Raw genomic sequence first — 22,789 nt, forward strand, 5'->3', positions numbered from 1 at the left:
TTTTTGTGTGTGTGTATTCTTCACTCCCCTTCAAAACAGTGACCAGCATACATGCCCCCTTTCAATGCAGTGACCAACGTACATGCCCCTTACAATGCAGCGGGCGGGCGGGAAGGTGACGTCGGGACGGTGCGTGACTAACGCACACACTGCCCCCATGCGACATCACAGCCAGTAAAGCACCCGCCACAGTGGGGAGTGTTGGGGCGCACAATGCGCCTCCTCCCCTCACTAGTATCTGCCCCGGAGCCGCGGCAAAGGTGTAAAAGAGCCACATGCGGCTCCGGAGCCGCGGGTTGCAGACCCCTGCTCTATGAATTTGGCCATGACTGGAGAATCACTTTGGGAGGGGACAGTTTGCTTTTTGTGCCTCCAACTGCACAGAGACCAGCTTATCTTACACTGTCCGTCCCATGATAAAAACCTGTGGGTCCAGTATTCACCAGCCTCTTTGGCTTCAATACCAGCTGCCTTCCCACTCCAGCTGAGGGAGAGGAAAGGGCTGAGCAAGGGAAGCTGTCCCATGACAAGGAAGGAACACTCAGGTTTGCAGTGGGGTGTCCCAGGCCAAGTCCCTTCCTGAAATTGTGCCTGTCACCCACAAAAGAAGTAGGTGGAGTAAAACTCAAGCGGTGTTGCAGCACATTGGATATGAGTAATGCCAGAACAATGAAGTCCATGGGTGTCCATGAAGGGGGGTGCCCCCCACCAGTAAACTATAATTCACAGATCCCCAGCCTTCTTCTTCTTCTTCTTCTTCTTCTTATTATTATTATTATTATTATTATTGGTAGTAGTAGTATCTGTGCCAAAACCGGATCTGAAATGGATCTAGAAAATCAGATTCTTCCAGGAGTGCTTAGATTTGAATAAGCTCAAGCATTTGTAGAACTTGACACATGAAGCATAATGTACAGGCACTGTTCTTCTAAGTTTTTTCTTAGTAAGAAACTAGCCTATTCCCCACTTTCAGTGTTTTACTTTGCCCCTCTCTGCAGAAAAAAAAATCCTCTAGATGCCCATACTGACACAAATTCAGCTGGGGAAGGGTATTGAAGTGGTATTCCAACTGCTGGGAAAGACACATGTAGCATGGTGTTGGGTGTTTATTGGGCAGCGTCTGGGGTGGGATGGATCCTGAAAGACAAAGAGAGATGCCTGGGGTTGCCAACTCGTTGCTCCATCAGGGCTCCTGTGCCTCGGATGTGGGTGTAATTTTAGGTGGGTTATTAGGAGTAAATGGTTTGAGGGTTAACAGCCAAAATATGAGTAGAATAGAAATCCCCTATGCTACACAGTGTATAGCTAAATCATATTTAGGTCCATATATATGAAAAATTTTAATACACTGGATTCTATTCACACCAAACGTAGTACAAAGGCAGACTGCTCACAATGTCCATATTGTAAACGGAGGCTTCAGTTCATAAAGGTTTGCCTTGACAAGAATGAGTGCACTACAGAAGAACCAACAGACAAAACCAACATGGGTTTTGTGCTCTATTTTTCTCCCCTTGGATTTGCAGTACCCCCTTAGACAGACCAGATCGCCAACTCGTATAAATGAACATGATGGCACTAGCCCTCTGCAGATGATCATTTGATGACACTGTGCAACAGCTAAGAGAATAGCTGTTGATATATATGGCTTGCCTTCTGTTTGGTTCCAGCATCCTTGCATAGAACTGGTTGGTATTCCTGCTACAGATTTTAATTAATAGTTTGTATTTAAAGTTCCTGATTCCAGTAATTTTTTTTAAAAGACATAGGAAAATCTATTGATTATGAAGGAGCTAAGAACTCAGGCCCCTTATGGCAGTAAGAAAGCAATTACGCTAAGCATGATTTTCATCCCCCCCCTTAAGGTAGGCAAGAGTCTTTCTAATCAAGAGTGTGGGAATTTGGGTGCCTGAAGCTACCCATCAGGTGAAATTCTTACCACGCATCTACTAACACAGCCTTGCTACTCCATGCGTTCAGCTCCAAGACATAGCCTTGGAGCAAAGAGGACAACAGTGAAGGTTGACAATTACAGAGAGTTTGGTTCATTCCCAGAGCCCTGCGCCAAATACGCTGGTTTAACAGTGGCGTATGCCCTCTTATGCCTTAAAAAATGTTCCACATCACATACATTCTACACAAACAACAGTGGAGATCTTGCAAAATGAACACATCATGGTAGCACATTTGCATAAGAGTGTTCATTTATTATTACAATGTGTTGTACGTGGGACTGCCTTAGAAGACTGTTCAGACACCTCAACAAGTTCAAAATACAGTCACAGTATAGCTGGCTGGAACCACTTGATGGGAATGTATTGTATCTGTTTTTAAACATATTCACTGGTTACCAGCCAAGTAAAATTTAAAGTGATGGTGCATACTTTTAAAGTCCTGCAAGATTTGGACCTGGATACCTGAAGAGATGATTACTTCAACATCAAACTGTCCAAGATTTTTGTGATATCATCAATATTGTTAATCAAGAAAGTAAATATTTTGCTTACATGTAATTGTCACTATCTGTTCTTCATGCATTTCATTTTCTTCTGACCTCACTCCTACCATCCCCCAAACCATGTGTATGTATATATGATTGCCAAGTTAGGATCACAAGTCAAGCTTCTGGTGAAGTGGACTCTAGTTGCAAATGCTTGTGACAGACTACACACATTAGTCATTTATGGTTGTTTTTGCTGCAACCCTCTAGAAAAGATGATACTCCGGGTTTCTTCCGTTTCTAATATCTGGTTGCTCAATCATAGGTACAGTCAATTAATAAGGACAGAGAGAGATCATGTCAGATACACTGATTTGGGCAAACCATGAGCTAGGCTTGTTGATTTAAGCATGTCCATCTTTGACTATGCAAAATGTGATGTTTCACAGCTGAATGTGTGAACTGACTCAACTGCAAGGCACTGTGAGGTGATATGAAAGATCTGTCTGTTTGATGTGTGATGGCTCATTCACACACATATATCAACACTTGCTGATGCAAGTGATCAGTATGCATGGGGGAACTGCTTGGGACAGCTCAGAGAAAGAAGCAAGAGATCAGAGGGGAAAAATATAGTGGGGTTTAGACATTCCAAAGCCTTAAATGGAACCTGCTTCCAAATAGCACAACATATCTTCACCATCAATTTATTAATTGCCTTCTACACAATATCAAGGCAATATACAATAGGAACAGAAAAAACAATAAAGCAACAAACAGCAGATACATTTAAAGCAAAATCAAAACAATACAAGATATACTTTCACAGCAAAGACCCATATACCCAGAGGGGAAAGCCTGCAGGAACAAAAATGTCACCCACTTGCAGATAGCGGGTGCCTGTCATATCGGAATGGAATTGCACAACAGGGGCAGCCACATTAAACTCGCTGCTCTGAGTTGTTCCAAGTCTTTGGAACTTGCTGGAGAAACTTTCCTTTTTCAGCTGGTTCTTAACATTCTACAGCTAATGGTCATGCTCAAACCTCACTGGGGTGTTATTTGGAGTGGGGGGCTGTCACTTTAGGGGATTTTATTATATATTTTCACACTTCTGCAAACCCCAGGGTTCCCCATGGTTTCTCAGTGCCTCCATTTTGGCTCCTATCCTGTTGGTGTTTACCACCTGAGTTGGCTATTACACGGAGCAATGAGGTTGAGAAATCGCAGAACAATCAAAAGTACCCCATACTTTTTGTGTACAAAAAGTCTTGCTTTGAGACAATTATTACTAGTCCCTAAATTCAGTAATAGAGGGATGTTCTATAATTTTATGGTAGGACCAAGAAAATGCAAAATGACCAATTTTGATGTCAGCATGAATCACTGTTGGAGAGGGACAGATGGCATAAAGTGGGATAAAGACCCAATGCCACATCTAGAGATGACCAGAGTGTTTCCATGTGGACTAAAAAAGAGGTTACTAAAAAAAAAAATTTTAGGCACATGCTTATCTGTACTTACAATGATCTCTCCAATATCCCTTTGTGCCCTTTTTAGGCGGCACCAGAAGCACTGCAAAACACTTTGCAATGAACAGAAATATTCTTCTATTAAAGTGTTTAGCTAGGAGCAGAGAAGGATAAAAAGGAACCTAAAAACCAACCTTGCTCTCAGCAGCTGCAATCCAACATCCCACTACCCTCCAACTGACTCAGTATAAATTCAGCATTGAGACTAATGGCTGCCCCAGCTGCTGTGCCCGTTTGACAATCTAACAACATAACTTAACAGCAATGTCAGAAGCGGCTCCACGTTATATTAAATGTCAGAGGATACACGCGCGCACACATTTAAACACACATATTTGAAGGCCAACAGGAACTGACTCAAAGCAAAAGATGCTTCCTGTCATTTCTTCAGCTGAAACCGAAGAAAAAAACCTAAAATTAAATCCCCACTAGTATATTTATTGCAAGTTTTTCATTCGTCCTTTCCGCTCAGCACTCCACCATGGAGCTCTGGGGAACCTACCTGAGCTTATGCCACTTTTATCTTCCCAACATCCTTATGAGGAAAAGTCAACACAGTGAGCCCCATCACTAACCAGCAACTTAAGACCAGAGCTCTGCTTCACTCTCTCAATCAAATCAATCTGGCTTGCCCCTATCTGAGTGTTTGGGAAAGCAACGAGGAAGTCCCTTTGTAACAGACTTTCCCTTCCCATCCCCCAGATCACTTTTTTTCCATCTTCCAAATAAAACTGATGTAATGCAGTTCTTTGAGCTGATGACACGACCATCTCGACTCTCCTTATCTTTGTATGAAATCGGTGCTCTAGCATCCTATCAATGTGTGCCAATATGAAGCCTCCCAACCAATTCTAAGTATCAAGACCACATCACTGTTTATCAGCATCGCAGAGCTGACTTAAAAGTTCCAATTTTGCTCAGAATTTTTATCTGGATATACTCAGAACAGCACCTCATTGCTGACCTATTTTGTTTTCCCTGTTTTCTGTTCTCCCTTGCATTGCCGTTTATGAACCCCTCTCAACCTCTCTCCTCAATGTAAGAAAGCAAGTGTGGCTTCCTAGGACATACATGCAACTGTTCTGAAGCAGCAGCTGCCTTTGTTATCATGGGAAGTACATGCGCTGAACTTAAAAGCATAGCAGTTCAATGTCTAAACAATATCTAGCAAATTAGTCCTGTGGCACTTCACCACACACCTTAGGGCCCACTACAATCTGGATACTATAAGCTAATTTATTAAAGATTGTGCATTAATAAGATACTTCCTGGAAACACAAGAGGAAGTATCTCATTAAATAGGTTGCAGGGAATGGTAGTTCATCTGAATGCAGCTCAGTATAAGAAATTTTTTAATATTTGATGTTTTATTAGGTTTCTATATGTGTTGGAAGGGCCCAGAGTAGCTGGGGTAACCCAGCCAGATGGACAGGGTAAATAATAATAATAATAATAATAATAATAATAATAATAATAATAATAATAATACATTTATTATAATAATACATTTCTGTTGTATCGATCCTGCTGCTATTCCATAGACTAGAATCAATAGCACTCTGATTCGGAGAACAGATCACCTGCAAATGTGATTGCATGGACTTTCTCTTAGTGTTACAGATAGGTAGCCGTGTTGGTCTGCCATAGTCAAAACAAAAAAAATTCCTTCCAGTAGCACCTTAAAGACCAACTAAGTTAGTTCTTGGTATGAGCTTTCGTGTGCATGCACACTTCTTCAGATACTTCTTCAGATGGACTTCTTCAGATGGTATCTGAAGAAGTGTGCATGCACACGAAAGCTCATACCAAGAACTAACTTAGTTGGTCTTTAAGGTGCTACTGGAAGGAATTTTTTTTGTTTTCTCTTAGTGTGTAAAGTGCTTTACTTTCTCCTTTTTTCTATTTAGATTGTATCAATTTTTGCAAAGTTACAAAAATAACACAGCAACCAAACAGCCCTCCCAGCCCCTCCAACCAAAACTCATGTAATTATATATAAACTAAGATTATTAATGCAGGTTTTGGTGTCCTCGGGTGTCTTCCCGTGTAAAAGTTGGGGTGTCTAGGCGACGTTTCGACGAGGTCTCACTCGTCATCTTCAGGCTGGTGCTTTCGGCTTCTTGTTACTGGAACAGAGCCGAAAGCACCAGCCTGAAGATGACGAGTGAGACCTCGTCGAAACGTCGCCTAGACACCCCAACTTTTACACGGGAAGACACCCGAGGACACCAAAACCTGCATTCCTGTACCCGTGAAAATCTACGAAAGTAAGATTATTAATATTTATACAGCTTTTTCAGTGCCTCCTCTAAGACATTCCCACACTCTATGTCCAAGATAGATATGAAAAGATGAGGGGGAAGGACGGCAAAACATGAACCAGCTTAATTAGTTTGCATTTTCGCTGCCACGAGCTAGTTACCATATAGTTTTAGGAATGGAGCCAAAATGTTGCATATTTGTACTGGTGACTCAAGGCAATTGTTCTTTAACTGCTAGGTCTAATTAGTTCATTTCTCTGAGGAGCTGAAAGCCTTCCAGCTTTTGAGAAATATGTGCTTGGCTGTGGCTGCTGCTTTGAGGACCCACAATTTATGCCCCTGGTCCATTTTCAACTCCACAGGTAAGCACCCTAAGATGCTGTGAAGTTAAGCATTCAGGTCAAAATTAATCTTCCAACAGCCTTCTCATCAAAAGGATCTGAATACAAGACAAGATCAGAGCGCACAGCTCCACCTATTGCTGAGCATCTCCAGAAGCTATTGTGTTCCAGGGATTCCTGACAGATGCAGTCTATCAGGAGTCTCATATACCGGTACATGTAATATGTGTAGCAGCCTTGACACAAGTTCTGTCAATTTCACAGATGGAATCGCAGTCCTCCTTTCTCACAGCAACTAGTGACTAGCCATCAAACTGGAATAAACAAGGGGATGGGGGATGCAGGGGTTATTAAGCACTTCAATTAAACATTCTGGGCTGGATTCAGCTAAGTTGTTGCACTAGCCAAAACCAGAAAAATGAGTCCCACGAGTGCAAAGGAATTTTTCCTCTTCTTCCCCCATACACCCTGCTCGCCACCTCCCAATTTGCTTGAGTGGGTCCAGAGAACCCCTAGAACGACGGGCAAACAGTAGGAGAGGTGAGATTACTTTGTTCCCTTGCCTTAATTTTCACAGAAATGTATGTCCTTTGCATCTGCTCACCAAAATAAGTGATGGGGGTCCCAGTCCTACAGATATGCACAGCTCTGATGGTGCACAGAGTAGCTTTCCCCAGTCTGCTTGGTGTCATTGCAGTCTCCCTTGCAAAGTTTGAATGTAGGGCGTCAGCTCCTGCTTAATATGACTGCTCTCTTTTCAGGATTGCCCAGGGCCAATACACCATGTTTTCGTTCAATAATATAATGGTGCCTCTCCCAGCTGAATATTAATTTATTCTGAAATTTATATCCCCACCCTTCCTCACAAAGGAGTCCAGGGTGGCAAACAACAAGCAATAAAATGGTAAAAACAAAACAAAACCTCATTTGGCCCCTGGACAGGGTATCTTAATGATCTGAGAAGTCTGTCTGATAGGAGATGAATAGGGTATGTGCTGCTACAACCAGAAGCTTCCAATCACTGACCCCTTTCAGTCCAACACTTTCAAGCTTTGAAACCAGAATTGTTTGATGCCATTTCACACTGCATCCAGACAGGACAGGGTGTGGTGGAGAAGAGGAAGAGACTGCCCTTTGCTAGCACTTAGGTGCCAGTGAGATTAGCCAAATACTAATCTAAGGACATTTTCACATACGAGACACAAGCCATTTTTTGTTTCAGGTAGTTTGCAATGCTAATGTAAAAAAACCCCAGCACAGGGGTTGGCTCAGTGGCACTAATAGAAAGGGGGGGGGTGCTATGTGTACTATGGTGACACCACACAAAAGCATTCTGCAAAAATCAAAACAATCCTGCAATTGTGAATTTACGATCCAAAATTATTAATTTCTTTACGGATTTCTTGCATGTCCTTCATCATAAGGTCCCAGGGTTAGCTTACAACAACAGTCAAAACCAACATATGCTAAATTCTTACTCTTAATCGGCGGCATATAATTTGTGTACCATACCAATTGTCTTTAAAAACTTAATTGCAGCAATAAAGACATAACAAGTTACTGAACTTGAGGTTTCCCCCCATTTATAACAGATAGTAGAATCAGAATGGAATTGTATCAAAAATATTATTTCTATGATCTCTGCTAAAACAAAGGCAAAGGAAGACCTACATTTACCATTATGATTGCTGATATTACGTTGTTCACAGAATTATTCTCAGAATCTCAACTACAATGCACTTAATACAGCACATGCTTGTGTGGCATCTTGTAGCTTTGTTATTCCAGAACTTGAGAAATAAACTCCATTTCCCCATAAAACAGTTATCTCTCATACTTCCTTCGCTAATAACATTAGCTAATTGGACTGTATCACAAACCATATTCTCTAGCACTCAGGTCAGGAGCCACTCGGTCAGAGAGTAAGGTTTAGACTATAGTCATTATCATTATTTTGGAAATAAATATACAGGGTACTACATATCTTCCCGTCCTCCCATTTGCCAACAGAGTAACTAAATGCCAGCTGGGGGTGCAGGCTCCTAATTCATTGCTATCTGTTCATCCTAAGTTAAGTCCCCATTTTTATTTTTGTGCTTTGGAGATAACTAAGAAAGGGCCCTGCCATTTGGGCAGAAAACAAGTTTTCTTTTATTGCAGAGTAATAAAACAAGAGAGTTGGAAACTTTGCCTCTGCATTGTTTGCCGGCATTCAGTTACACCCAACCCACCCTAAAAGTTTAGGAAGAATGGCATTTGTTTTGTTCTCCAGCTCTGGACAAGAGACAAGAGGCTCTTTGTGTCTCTCGGACTCCTGAGGCACCTGTTCCCCGCACCACTCCATTCCTCACAGTGCGCCCTTATTTTATCCCTGCCTGTCCTGCTGTCTGTTCTCTCCAGCAAACAGCTTTGGCAGCCCCTTCCTACACCTGCCCTGATCTGGCACCCGGCTCGAAGCAGAGGGATGTGGGCAAGGCACAGTTGCTCTGCAGGCACAGAGCTGCACTTATGTCAAGCATTTGTTATGGGGAGCACACGGCAGCAGGGCATGGAAAAGAGAGGGAGGTGTGAGAGCAAGCGGAGGCGTTCAGTGCTGGCCTGGCAAACTGGCACTGAGCTGACAAACCCCTCAAGATGCACAGCTGCCACAGCCAAGGACGGCTCTGGGGCTCAAAGGGCACGCACCAAAGCCCTATGGCCAGACAACACAGACCCCATCTCCCTGAAAACAGTATATATAATAATAATAATAATTTATTATTTATACCCCGCCCATCTGGCTGAGTTTCCCCAGCCACTCTGGGCGGCTCCCAATCAGTGTTAAAAACAGTACAGCATTACATATTAAAAACTTCCCTGAACAGGGCTGCCTTAAGATGTTTTCTGAATGTCAGGTAATTCTTTATCTCTTTGACATCTGATGGGAGGGCGTTCCACAGGGCGGGCGCCACTACCGAGAAGGCCCTCTGTCTGGTTCCCTGTAGCCTCACTTCTCGCAATGACGGAACCGCCAGAAGGCCCTCGGCACTGGATCTCAGTGTCCGGGCTGAACAATGGAGGTGGAGACGCTCCTTCAGGTATACAGGACCGAGGCCGTTTAGGGCTTTAAAGGTCAGCACCAACACTTTGAATTGTGCTCGGAAACGTACTGGGAGCCAGTGCAGATCTCTCAGAACCGGTGTTATGTGGTCCCGGCGGCCACTCCCAGTCACCAGTCTAGCTGCCGCATTCTGGATTAATTGCAGTTTCCGGGTCACCTTCAAAGGTAGCCCCACGTAGAGCGCGTTGCAGTAGTCCAAGCGTGAGATAACTAGAGCATGCACCACTCTGGCGAGACAGTCCGCGGGGAGGTAGGGTCTTAGCCTGCGTACCAGGTGGAGCTGGTAGACAGCTGCCCTGGACACAGAGTTAACCTGCGCCTCCATGGACAGCTGTGAGTCCAAAATGACTCCCAGGCTGCGCACCTGGTCCTTCAGGGGCACAGTTACCCCATTCAGGACCAGGGAATCCTCCACACCTGCCCGCCTCCTGTCCCCCAAAAACAGTACTTCTGTCTTGTCAGGATTCAACCTCAATCTGTTAGCCGCCATCCAACCTCCAACCGCCTCCAGGCACTCACACAGGACCTTCACCGCCTTCACTGGTTCTGATTTAAAGGAGAGGTAGAGCTGGGTGTCATCTGCATACTGATGAACACCCAGTCCAAACCCCCTGATGATCTCTCCCAGCGGCTTCATATAGATATTAAAAAGCATGGGGGAGAGGACAGAACCCTGAGGCACCCCACAAGTGAGAGCCCAGGGGTCTGAACACTCACCCCCCACACCACTTTCTGGACACGGCCCAGGAGGAAGGAGCGGAACCACTGTATGACAGTGCCCCCAGCTCCCAGCCCCTCTAGACGGTCCAGCAGGATGTTATGGTCGATGGTGTCAAAGGCCGCTGAGAGATCCAGCAGAACTAGGAAACAGCTCTCACCTTTGTCCCTAGCCCGCCGGAGATCATCAACCAGCGCGACCAAGGCAGTTTCAGTCCCATGGTGAGGCCTGAATCCCGATTGGAAGGGATCCAAATGGTCCGTTTCCTCCAGGCGTGCTTGGAGTTGTTCAGCAACCACCCGCTCAATCACCTTGCCCAAGAATGGCAGATTTGAGACTGGGCGATAGTTGGCCAAATTGGCCGGGTCTAAAGATGTTTTTTTAAGAAGCGGTTTAATGACCGCCTCTTTCAGCGGGTCTGGGAAGGCTCCCTCACAGAGGGAAGCATTCACCACCCCGCAGAGCCCATCGCCCAGTGCTTCCCGGCTCGCTTTTATCAGCCAGGATGGGCAAGTATCAAGGAGACAGGTGGTCGGTTTCACTCGTCCAAGCAGCCTGTCCACATCCTCGGAGGTAACAGATTGGAATTGATCCCATATAACAGGACCAGACAGAACTCTAGCACTCTCCCGCCCTGGCCCTGCTCCCACAGTGGAGTCTACCTCCTTCTGAATCTGAGCGATTTTATCTGCAAAAAACTTTGCAAAAGCATTGCAGGAGATCTTGGGGTCCCTACCAGGCCCCGGTGGTACAGGTGGTTCCGATAAACTGCGAACCACCTGAAAAAGTCTCCTGCTGCTGTTTTCTGCAGATGCAATGGAGGCGGCGAAGAAGGCCCTCTTCGCCGTCGCCATTGCCACTTGGTAGGCTCGACGTTGAGCTCTAACCCGTGTCCGGTCTGATTCAGAATGAGTTTTCCGCCACCGGCGCTCTAGCCGTCTCAACGATTGTTTCATCACCCTCAGCTCCGGGGAAAACCACGGGGCTGTCCGGGCTCCATGCAATCGGAGAGGGCGCTTCAGAGCCAGACAGTCAATTGCCCTGGTTAACTCCGCATTCCAGCGGGCCACCAGGGAATCATACGACTTTAAACTGTCACGGCTTCTCCCAAAGAATCCTGGGAGCTGCCGTTTCTAAGAGTTGTGAGGAGACCGTTACTTCCCTCACAGAGCTACAACTCTGAGTGGCTTAACAGTCAATTCCTCTTCCCAAGGAACTCTGGGAATTGTAGCTCTCTGTGAGGAAAGACCCAAAGAAGATTCCCACTATTGCAGTGTTTCCCAACCGGTGTTCCGCGGCACACTAGTGTGCCGCGAGAGGTTGCCTAGTGTGCCGTGGGAGGGAGGCGGGCGAGTCGGGCGGCGAGAGGCGGGGCGGCGGCGGTGGTGGTGTTATTCGGGCTGAAACTCTGCCAGAGGAGGCTGGGCCCGCTTCCCTTCGCTCCCGCCCGCCCTCCGCGTCGTCGCTGTGAGGCTTCGGGCTGGGCGACAGGAGGAGGAGAAGCAGCAGCAGGCCGCGCGGGGGCGGTTGCTATGGCAACGCCCCTCCTCCCTCCGTCAAGATGGCCGCCAGGACCGCTCGCCGCTCGCGCGCGCTGGTGAGGTGGGCCCGTCTGGTGCGCTCCTTGTCGCGCGGCAATGACGTGCTCCGGCGGGCCAGCGGAGGCTTCCCTCAGCAGCAGCAGCAGCCGCCGCCTCCGCCGCGCGGAGCGGAGTTTGTGGCTGCCGCTCACGTGAAGATGGCGGGCGTCGCCGATGCCGCCTCCGCTGGGAGCGGGGAAGGCGGGCGGTGGGGGGGCGGCGGCGGCCCCCCGGAGCTCTCCCTGCTCCTGCCGGGCTCCGGGCAGCAGCGGCGGAGCAGCTTCACGGGCGGCGAGTGCCGCTCCCCTCAGCCGTCCCCGGCTCGCTCCGCGCCGCCCGCCTCCAGCCCGCCGTCGCCCGGCCCCGGGAAGCAGCAGCAGCAGCACACCGCCGAGACGCTCGGCTTCTACGAGAGCGACCACCGCAGGCAGCAGAAGCGCGGCGGGGCCTCAGGTGAGCCGGGGGGGCCCTGCGGGGGCTGGAAAGACAGGCAGGCGCGCCCGCGAGCATGTACAGAGTGCATCGCGGCGGGCTCAGAAAGAAAAGCGGAGTGCCTCTGGGCACGTGCAGAGTGTTTCTTCTTCTCACGCGAACTCGAGCCCATGCCGCTTCTCGGTTGTTTGGGGGCGGCAGGAGTCAAATTTAGATTTTCCCAAGAGGTGGGAGCAAAAAGGGGCTGCTGTGGTTACGGCGCCAGTTTCTCTCCGGGAATGTCTTGGCGGCACCAAGGAAAATAAATGCACCTTGCACTTAGTCGGGGGTTTTTCGTGGTTGTTCATAGGTGGCGAGGTGGGTCTTGCGCAGGGTGCAAGGGCAAGACCTCGCAGGCGGCCTTCCCACCAGATGTCAAAGAGAAAAATAACTACCAAACTTTCAGAAGACATCTGAAGGCAGCCCTGCTTAGGGAAGCTTTTCATGTTTAATAGGTTATTGTATTTTAGTGTTTTGTTGCAAGCCGCCCAGAGTGGCCGGGGAAACCGAGCCAGATGGGTGGGGTACAAATAATAAATTATTATTATTTAGTTTTTTTCCTCCCTAGAAATGAAGGGCTGAGTGCATTCAGGAGCATGGAGAGATTTGGGTGGCGAGTGACTTTTGGCAGACAGCATTTGGAGGGGGGGGCAGGAGGAAGTGAGTGAGCAAGCAGAAATCAAAGCTGAAAGTTGTCTTCTCTCAGCCAAGTGTTGCTGCTCTTTTAAATCAAAAGGTGGCAAGGAGGTTGTAGAAGTAGAAATAGCATTCCTGCTGCGTGCGTGTTTTGTGCACCAAGAAGTGAATCCGGCAGTTCTACTCTGGAAGACAGTACAAGAGTTCCTCTGAAGTCAAGTACTTAAGAGGGTTTCTCTCTCTCTCTCTCATGACAGCCTTGCCAACTGCTCTCTGATTGGCTCTGCTGTTCTTGCCTTTTCCAAGTTTGAGATTCGGTGCTGTCAAAAGTTTGGAGGAATTTAGTTTTACAAGCACCTAAGCCTTTTTTACAAGCTAGTTTTACAAGCACCTAACCAAAATCGTGGTTTCAAGCTGAGATTTGCTGATCTACCTTTGGACAGTTTTTGGTTGGAAACTGCCAAGGAGTTCCCCCTTCTGGCAAACAAAGCTATTTTGCCATTGCTCCCATTTTCCAGTACATATCTCTGTGAGTTGAGCTTTTCAAGCATGATTGCTATAAAAACTAAATACAGAGAGAGACTGAGAGCTGTTGACGAAGAGCTACGTGTGTGTCTTTCTTTGATTCCAGCCAGAATATCAGCTTTGTGTTCAGCCAAACAGGCCCAGGTTGCGCACTGAATAAAGTATTTTATAATTTTTCATATTTCTGTTTACTTACTATTTCATAATAATGTAATTATAAAATACTTTCTTTGTGTTTATTTGATTCCTATTAAAGAGAGTTACTTTATATATAGTCAATATAGGCAAAGAGTTAATTTTTTAAACATTTTCTAATGGTGGTGTGCCTCGAGATTTTTTTCATGAAAAAAGTGTGCCTTGGCCCAAAAAAGGTTGGGAAACACTGCACTATTGCAAAGACCTTTTGATAACTTGTCAGTATTTTTTACTTCCAAACATCACAACTTGAATGTTTTCCCTCTACGTATTTAGACATATTGATCTGATAATACTCTCCCTTGCTATACTTGCCTTCCACTTAAGATCGAGGGACTAAGAAGGCACAGTTGCGTATATACAAACTGTTTCATGCTAACATGTGGGCTAGAAGCTTTAAAGAAGCAACCACAGACAGACATCAAGAAGGCAAGTTCTGCACTACACCCAGTGTTGAACAGGCGCTGCTTTGAGCCTCTTTGCTTCAAGCCATGGCGCTATAAGATGGAAGGCAGAGAGAGGTAACTCCTAAATGGTCCTGCATTTTAGGGACAAGGTCCATGCACCCAAGGTGCTGGAGATCAAAGCAGGGCAAAATTCCTGCTCTCCCGCCCCCAACCTCCTCTTTGTCTCCTAGTTGGGTGGATTTCTTGGTTATAAGCAAGGACACCTAGCAAACAATGTTGTAAACCTTTAAGGACTTTCCACCACCAGGAGCCATATTGTCCATGTCCCCACTAATCAGTCTCGCCCTCCTCCCCACTCCAATTCAGAAAAAAGGCCCTTTCTGGCACAGGATGAAAAGCAATGGTATTCCTTAAAGGTGACACTTACTTTAAGTGCTCAGCTGGGATTGCTCTCTTCTGTGGACTGGTGTCTCTTTTACTGCCGGCAGCCCTGCTGGGCTCAGGGTCATGCTGAGACTTTTGAAAAGACAGGGCAATTTTCAGTGTCTCTTCTACCGCTGCTTATATTTGCAAGTGGGAAAGGTGGCTAAAAGGACTTTCACCCTGCTGTGATATGTTCTGCCCCCCAATACCTGCCAAAGGTTTCTCAGTATGACCTGGTACCATGAGGTGAGCTCTCTTCTTTTTCTCCAAGTGGATGCACAGTCACTTGTTTCTAACACATGAACACTACAAATTGTGTTTAGGAGCCTTCGGTGCTGCAAGCCACCCTTGTGTCAACTGGATCTGCATGCTGTAGCCCAGTTCCTTCAGAAACAAAAGGGCCTTCCTGTGGTATCAGGTATGCATTTGGTTGGCAGCAGGAGAGGACCTTTCCTGTGGTTGCACACACCAGGACTCTTTACATCCTTTCCTGGGGGGGGGGGAGGTCCCACTTCCCTCACTCTTTGATGGCCACCTGCTGTTTTGTGAAGACCTTTCCTTTTAGACAACGGGCATAATTTTAGTTCTCCTGGCATATGAAACCTTGGCTTTCAACTATTATCTGCTTTCTCTGTCTTCTTTGACTGAAGACACGTCTCTTTACCCTGGCCTTTGTCACCCAAGATACAATATTCAGACCCAATCTATTCTTGTGACTGTAATTTGTTTTAAGCTATTTTTAATATTGCATTTTGGAGACGCTTGTGGCGCTGTGAGTTAAACCACAGAGCCTAGGACTTGCTGATCAGAAGGTCGGCGGTTCGAATCCCCGCGACGGGGTGAGCTCCCGTTGCTTGGTCCCTTCCCTGCTTCTGCCCACCTAGCAGTTCGAAAGCACCTCAAAGTGCAAGTAGATAAATAGGTACCACTCTGGCGGGAAGGTAAACGGCGTTTCCATGCGCTGCTCTGGTTCGCCAGAAGCAGCTTAGTCATGCTGTACGCCGGCTCCCTCGGCCAATAAAGCAAGATGCAACCCCAGAGTCGGTCACAACTAGACCTAATGGTCAGGGGTCCCTTTACCTAATATTGCATTTTAAGTGGTTGAAACTCACTCTCAGCTGACTTAAAATTTTTATTGGAAAGAAATATGGGATATACTTTTTTAAAAAGTAAGTTTTTCTGAAGGTCTTCTGCTCCAAGGACTTTGCCTTTTCTACCTTGCTACCCGTGATGTCTGGAACTGCCTCTGAGAACACTTTCTATATGCTTCCTCACACTCCTCCTTCAAACCCTTTTTCAAAGCTCACCTTTTCCATGAAGACTTTGACATGACTCCTTAGCCCTCCTGCCCTCATGCAATGGTGGGGGTCCTATGTTTTCTCCACATGTTGTTGGAGTCCAACTCCCATCAGCTCCAGCCAGCATGGGCTATGGTCAGGCATGATGCAAACTGCAGTCCATCAATATCTAGAGGACCACAGGTTCTTCATTCCTGTCAATGAAACTCTGCCCATATACGTGCAACAGAAATTGACACACATTATTCGCTTGTTTATCCTGGATTCTTTTTCTCTCCTCTGCCTCTGTTGCCTCCTGTACATCAAATTTAAAACAAAAATTAATACAAATGACCCAGATGATAAGCTAATAGATGAAATCAGCACCTTTCTTTGGCTTCACACATATGCTTCCCATGTTACTGAAACCAAGAACCACTTCATATGTGACCATATGAATATGCCATGTGTGCACCATGTGTGTTCAACGAGTGTACACATGTTTAATTGGATGCATGTACATATTTTAGGAAGCCCCAGTCCATTACAACTTTCCATTATGCATTGCTCAATGGCAAGACAGACACATATGTGTTGCCCACACCTAAGAATCTCTCATTTGTCAATACATGATAAACATATTTTCCTACCAAGAAAATGTTTTGGAAACATCAATGCTTGTGAAGATGTTCCAAGACTGGATTTCAAAACAAATCGTAATCCAAATCGTCATCTGCATATTGATACAAAAACCCAGAAAACATAAAAGTGTGGATAGACTAGGATTCCTATGACCCTAAAGCCCTACTTATAGCTACAGCCATATTAGTTCTACCATCAGCTACCGATACATTTCCAGCACAGTAAATCAGAAGAGCTATAACTCCCTAGTTGAAACATGGCAGTAAGATTGCCACAGGCTATAGCTGGACGCTGTGGTCTCTCATAAGACTCAATACCACAGCTGGTAATAGTTTGCAAATCCCGTATTACAAGGGTATGACACACTTTCTCACGAATTACGGTACTTAGTGCCTGCTTTGTTTGGTTATCTAGAAGAGCCGGACAAAGAGTTCACAACACTAGAGATAAACAACCAAGAGGGTTTGTGCAAATCACTGTTACTGTTAGAATGTCTGAATCTGCTCTTTAAATTTCCCATAAAATCTTGAGTGTTCCGAGTTGCACTGTGTAGTCCTGTGCATGTTAACTCAGAAGTAAGTTCCACGTTGTTCAATGAAGCTTATTCCCAGGTAAGTACGATGAGAGTTAAAACTCTCATCGTACTTTTCAAACAACTAAAATGAGCTCTGGATCAGGTGGAAGCACAAGCACCCAAGACCTGGACATGCAACAACATGGTTACCAGGCAGTGTGTGGCTGATGTTTCCTCCACCTTTTTATATAGTTAGTTGAACTTAATTTTATTCAAATAGGTGGGAATGGAGTCATTGTCCAATTAATTTTAACAGTCTGAATCCAAACCTAAGTGTTTCATGTAAGTTGAGCTGTTTAGTAACTAGATTCATACCTCTTCAGAACAGCTTATAGGATTCCACTCCTGTTTTTGCATCATTGGGGAACTATTTTGCCCACTCACTTTAATTACTTCTTGCAAATTTGCACTGGTTCTCTGCTTCCCACATTTCCTGCTGGAAATGGCTCCCTCAGGCTCCCTTGCTAAGCACACATGGGCTAAAACTGCGCACAGGAGAGCAAGGGAATGCATACAACATCCTTGTTTCAATCACATTCTGAGCAAGGAAGGTCTACAGGAGCTTTGCATTTGGCCAAATGCAAGTAGAACGTCTCATGTAATCAGGGCCCCTGCTTTGTCAGGATCCCCAGTAACATGGAGAGCTCAACCTATGTTCAAGCAAACAAGAATAAAAGCCCCCAACAAACATTCCTTGCTCAACAGAGGGGAAGTGGGGAGCTGAGCTGGCAGGGCAAGCAAGCATCAGGGTGTCGTGGTGGAGCTTGCACAATAGTTGCTGCTTTTAGGCAGAGGATAGTCATCTGTCATTAATGTTTTAGTTGAGATTCCTGCATTGTAGGGGATTAGACTAAACCCTCAGGGTCCCTTCCAACTCTACAATTCTCTGATTCCCATCCATGGATTCAGCGTTCGAAACTCCCATTGTTCTAGATGCATTTTGCGATAGGGAAATTCATTAGCGTGAGCAGTTTCTGAGCTCTAGGTGCAGTACTGCGCCTAAGATTTCAGATTAAAACTGCAGCATGGAAGGAAAGGAGGACCATTTTCTGCCTCCCCACTTCCAGCTACTTTCTGAAGACTGGAGAAGAGACCCTCTCAAGAATATTAGGGGAGTGGGCAGGGGAAGGACTAGACCATGGGTAGGCAAACTATGGGCTGGGGGCCGGATCCGGCCCAATCGCCTTCTAAATCCGGCCCGCAGAGGGTCTGGGAATCAGTGTGTTTTTACATGAGTAGAATGTGTCCTTTTATTTAAAATGCATCTCTGGGTTATTTGTGGGGCATAGGAATTTGTTCATTCCCCTCCCAATATAGTCTGGCCCCCCACAAGGTCTGAGGGACAGTGGACCGGCCCGCTGCCGAAAAAGTTTGCTGACCCCTGGACTAGACCATGTGAAAAATGAACATAATATTTTAGCTGCAGTTCATTCATTTTCTGCTTTGTACTCTGGTTATAAAAAAAGCATGCCTAGACATTTCATTGTTGCGCCCATAACCTATGTTTAAGATGCCATTTAGCTCCTAGCTTTCATAGCTCAGTTTCTCACACTGCATGGATTCACATTTGCTTGTTCAGTCAAATGCTTGAATACATTTAGGGAGGTTGCTGTAATTTGAAAACTGTGTTCAAGTTCCTTTAACACTAGCCTCCCTGGTTTGATAGGAGCTTCTGTTGATATGCACCAGGTTGGCTAGTAATTTGAAGCTAGGAGGGCCCTTTGCATTAGGATTTTTTTAAAGGAACATTTTGATATGTATGCCCCATGTTTTCATTCCACAAAGGCGTTTGTCAAAGTGGCTTACAAATATAAAACAGAACAGAAAAACAGGAAGGAGCCAACCATTAAACTATCAAAGTAAAGCTAGCGAAAAAGCAAAAAGAAAACAAGAAGGGAAAGAGCCATGCTCACATAGAATACAATAAGCAGCAACAGAATCAAAAGCTTGCGCTAAAGGAATGTTTTTGATTGTTGGGTAAACTCAAAATCTCTTATGTAAGACAGATCTAAGTATTCTTTTGTTTAGATTTTTATTATTGCAAATAAGTTTGCATAGGACTGATTTCACCCTTTGCTACCACCCTGGCGCTGTGATGAGCAATTTCCTTATACTTCACACCTGTTGTTATTCAAGGGAAATCTTACAGCCTGGATTAGAGCACTTGCGCCTATATCCATGGATGTTTACATCTAACCAAAGATGTAAATGTTAATGGATACAGGTTCAACTGCTATAATCCAAGCTGTATGTAAACAAGATTTCCCTTGAATAACAGCAGTTGAGCTGCTAAACTGATCTAACCAACCTGAAGGGAATCATTTAAAGGCAAACATGGCCCAAAGCCCAGTTTTCATGATTCTGAACTGAAGTTAACATAATTTTATTTAAAAGAGACAAAGCTCTCTTATCATTCCATTATTTTTAATTTTTAAAAGCTGCTTACTTACTTGCTTGCCTTACATCTGCTTGCATCCCCTGCTTTTTGGGTTACCAGGCTTTGTCCAATTCAGGCAAACCCCTCATTTACACACATTCAGTATGTGTGGGACTATGCACAAGCACATCCAGAAGTGACCCAAAAACATCACAAAAAGGGACGGGGGATGGAATGGAGGCCTGTTTGCAGGCTTTTCTGATGGTGTTTCAAATATATGTGATTTCACTGATGCCTGTGATGCCTCGGACCATAACCCCTGTGTAAATGGGAGGGTTGCCTGTACAGTGGTACCTTGGTTCTCAAATGCCTTGGTACTCTAACAACTTGGAACCCAAACGCTGCAAACCTGAAAGTAAGTGTTCCGATTTGAGTGCCATACTTCCGTTTTGAGTGTTACGCTGAAGTCTGTCTGTTTTTGCTATTTATTTTGCATTTTGTGGCTTTTTGTTTTGTTTTTGTGACTGTGTGGAACACGGTTCAGCTACTGATTGATTGTGTGACTGCAGTACATTGTTTATTGCTTTCATTTTATGGATCAATGGTCTCGTTTGATAGTCAAATTCATGCTAAATTGCTGTTTTAGGGGTTGTATTTAAAAGTCTGGAACGGATTAATCCATTTTGCATTACTTTCTTTGGGAAAGCGTGCCCTGGTTTGGGAATGCTTTGGTTTTGGAACGGACTTCCAGAATTGATTAAGTTTGAGAACCAAGATACCACTGTATAGTCAATTGCTACAGAGAGCACTTTGCAATGCACAAGAAGAATCTGTCTCCTTCATTCATAACATGGGGATAAGGAGACTTGCTAACATCAACAGAAACACTACACATGTTTAACCAACCCTATGCTCCTGAGTGTCCATATATTCTGGTATTTAACTAAGTTTTACTCAGAATAGACCAACTGAAATTAATGAACATGACTAAGAGAAGTCCATAAATTTCAACAGCAGTGCTCTTAGTAAAACTTAACTGAATACCACCTTACAGGTTTTACCATCAAAAAATAAGAAAAGAAGTCCCTTGCCTTATCTGCAAGAAAGCAATATAAAAGACAAGAGCATTGTTAAGGTACATACACAGAAGAGAGTGGGCCTCTTCAAACACTGCATTTTTCATATTGTAAAATGGGTTTCTCTTGCCACAAATTCACTGAGGGGAAAAACCTAATACCATTATGTGACACTTTGCAAATTCTGGTGGGCATCCATTTGTCCTCTATAGATGAAGCAACCCTGTTTTGCTCCTTGGTATTTGGAGATTAGGGTGATTTGGAAAGGGGAGGCAGTCAGAAAAACATAATAGAGATGGCAGAATCCTTTGTGTCTGAGAGGACGGGAGGCTTGAATTGGAGATATATATATATATATATATATATATATATATATATATATATATATATCCCAAATACAGCCTGGTGAGAATCTCCTTCAATGAAAACAGACACTAATTTCAGACCCTAAAGTACTGCTATCATCCTCATTCAGCCATGCATGCAAAATCCCAGTCAATTGCTTTTCTCCCCTTCCAACTGTGCAAGTGAAGCAGTGCTGATCATCATAAAAGGTTACAGGCCAGTAGATTGCACAAAGGGACTAGTAAACATTCTTCCCATTTCCCCCCACCCAAGGCAATTCAAAACACTATTTAATTTCATAATGAGACTCCAGAACGTAGTAGCTAGCAGAGGACAGCTTGGCTGAAAAGGTACTACTAGATTATGAGGCACATGAAAAGAACGGACGATGAAAGAAGCATTTCCTTGCATAAAGGCAGGATTTTGGATCCACATAGCCCCATTTGCATATTTCAGAGGGGGCTGGAAATCAGGACCTGAATGGAAGGATATGATTAGGGGCAGGAGGCAAAGGAGAGAAAAGATGGAAATCCTCTCTTGCTTCGACAAAATTAAAACAGGGCTAGTCTTCAGCTTAGAAGGGTATTTAATTGAAGTTGCTACAAATGATGTATCTACCACATTGTTAGGTCTTTAAAAGGATGGTTCAAGCAAGCAAGAGAGGTTGATTGCTAAAGGAAAGCAAACATCCTCCAGGCTCACCATTCACATGGTAATTTTTGGATCAATAAAAACATCCTCCCAATGCTAGAATGACCATCTTCTATCTAGAATTTTTTTGGTACTTAGGCACCCATTGGCCCAAACTCCAAGCAGTTTGCAAGAGCCATTCTATTTCTCTCTCTTCAGAGTCTGCCTTTATTACTGTTACTAGTAGGCCCAAGTCAGACCAAAGGCCATTGTTTCAGGACTGGAGCTGTTCCAGGTTTAGACATATGGCACTGAAGCAGGTGGATTAAGGAGGAGGGGAAGAGTGTGCGTTGGTTGGGGAATGGGGCAGGGGGTGGGGAAAGAGTCAAATGTTTTTGAATAACAGCTAAGTTTCCAAAAAGTTTCAGCCTCCAGCTAGGCCAACTTTCCTCCTGTACAAAATGAAAGGAGTTCTTTGAACTCAACAGCTTCTCAGCCAAGAATCCAATGATTAAAAACTCATTAGCGCAAAGGAAACAATCTGGATGGAGGTGTACACAGCTTGCAGCCAAGTCAGCAGCAGAGTAGTTCCTCTATGCATAGCGGGGAGCATATTTCACTCAGTGGGGATAGTGAGATACTCTTCAAAGTGGGGGAAGAGGGTCAAGAGAGGCTATTGATTTGCTGTGATGTGAAAGAACCATCTATTCCAGTTGTTGGGCACTTAGATAGCTTGCATCTGTCACATGCAATCTGTCAGGCAGGGAACAAGGTAAACAAGACACCACCATCTTTTGCCCCTTCAAATAGTTCTAAAGATCAAGAGGTTAGGAACCACAGGCCCATCTTTAACCATTTAAGTGTATATGGGGACCAGGAGCAATGTTTCATTTGTCAAATGCTGATGGTTATGGAGGGATCTGAGCAAATGGTGACCTTGCAAACAACAAAGATAGCAGGGGAGGGTTTCCATAAGCCACAAGCCTCTTATTTAGGGGTGTACATAAACTACAGGGAGGAGCTGATACAAGAAAGGAAGCTATTTGGGATGAGAATAGGTGGGGTGAGGTCTGTGTGGACCAACAGGGCAATTTTTAAGTTTTCTTGCTTTAGGTTGACCTCCAATGCCAACATCACACACACTTTCCTGCCCCACCTAGATAATTTAGATTGGGATTCCTGCTATGACTGTGACCTATTATTTCCCCCCTTTATTAATTCTTTTATATAAAATATTGT

At 44.9% G+C, this 22,789-nt stretch overlaps 1 protein-coding gene across 4 annotated transcripts in view; it reads right to left on the minus strand.

Annotated features, from left to right (window-relative positions):
* The window catches only part of SOX13 (SRY-box transcription factor 13), a 66,561-nt gene that overhangs the window by 34,864 nt on the left and 8,908 nt on the right, over window positions 1–22,789 (minus strand). The gene's annotated exons all lie outside the window — the stretch shown is intronic.

The sequence above is a fragment of the Podarcis melisellensis genome (genome assembly GCF_964234715.1).
Source record: "Podarcis melisellensis genome assembly, chromosome: 6".
NCBI classification, from domain to species: Eukaryota; Metazoa; Chordata; class Lepidosauria; order Squamata; family Lacertidae; genus Podarcis; species Podarcis melisellensis.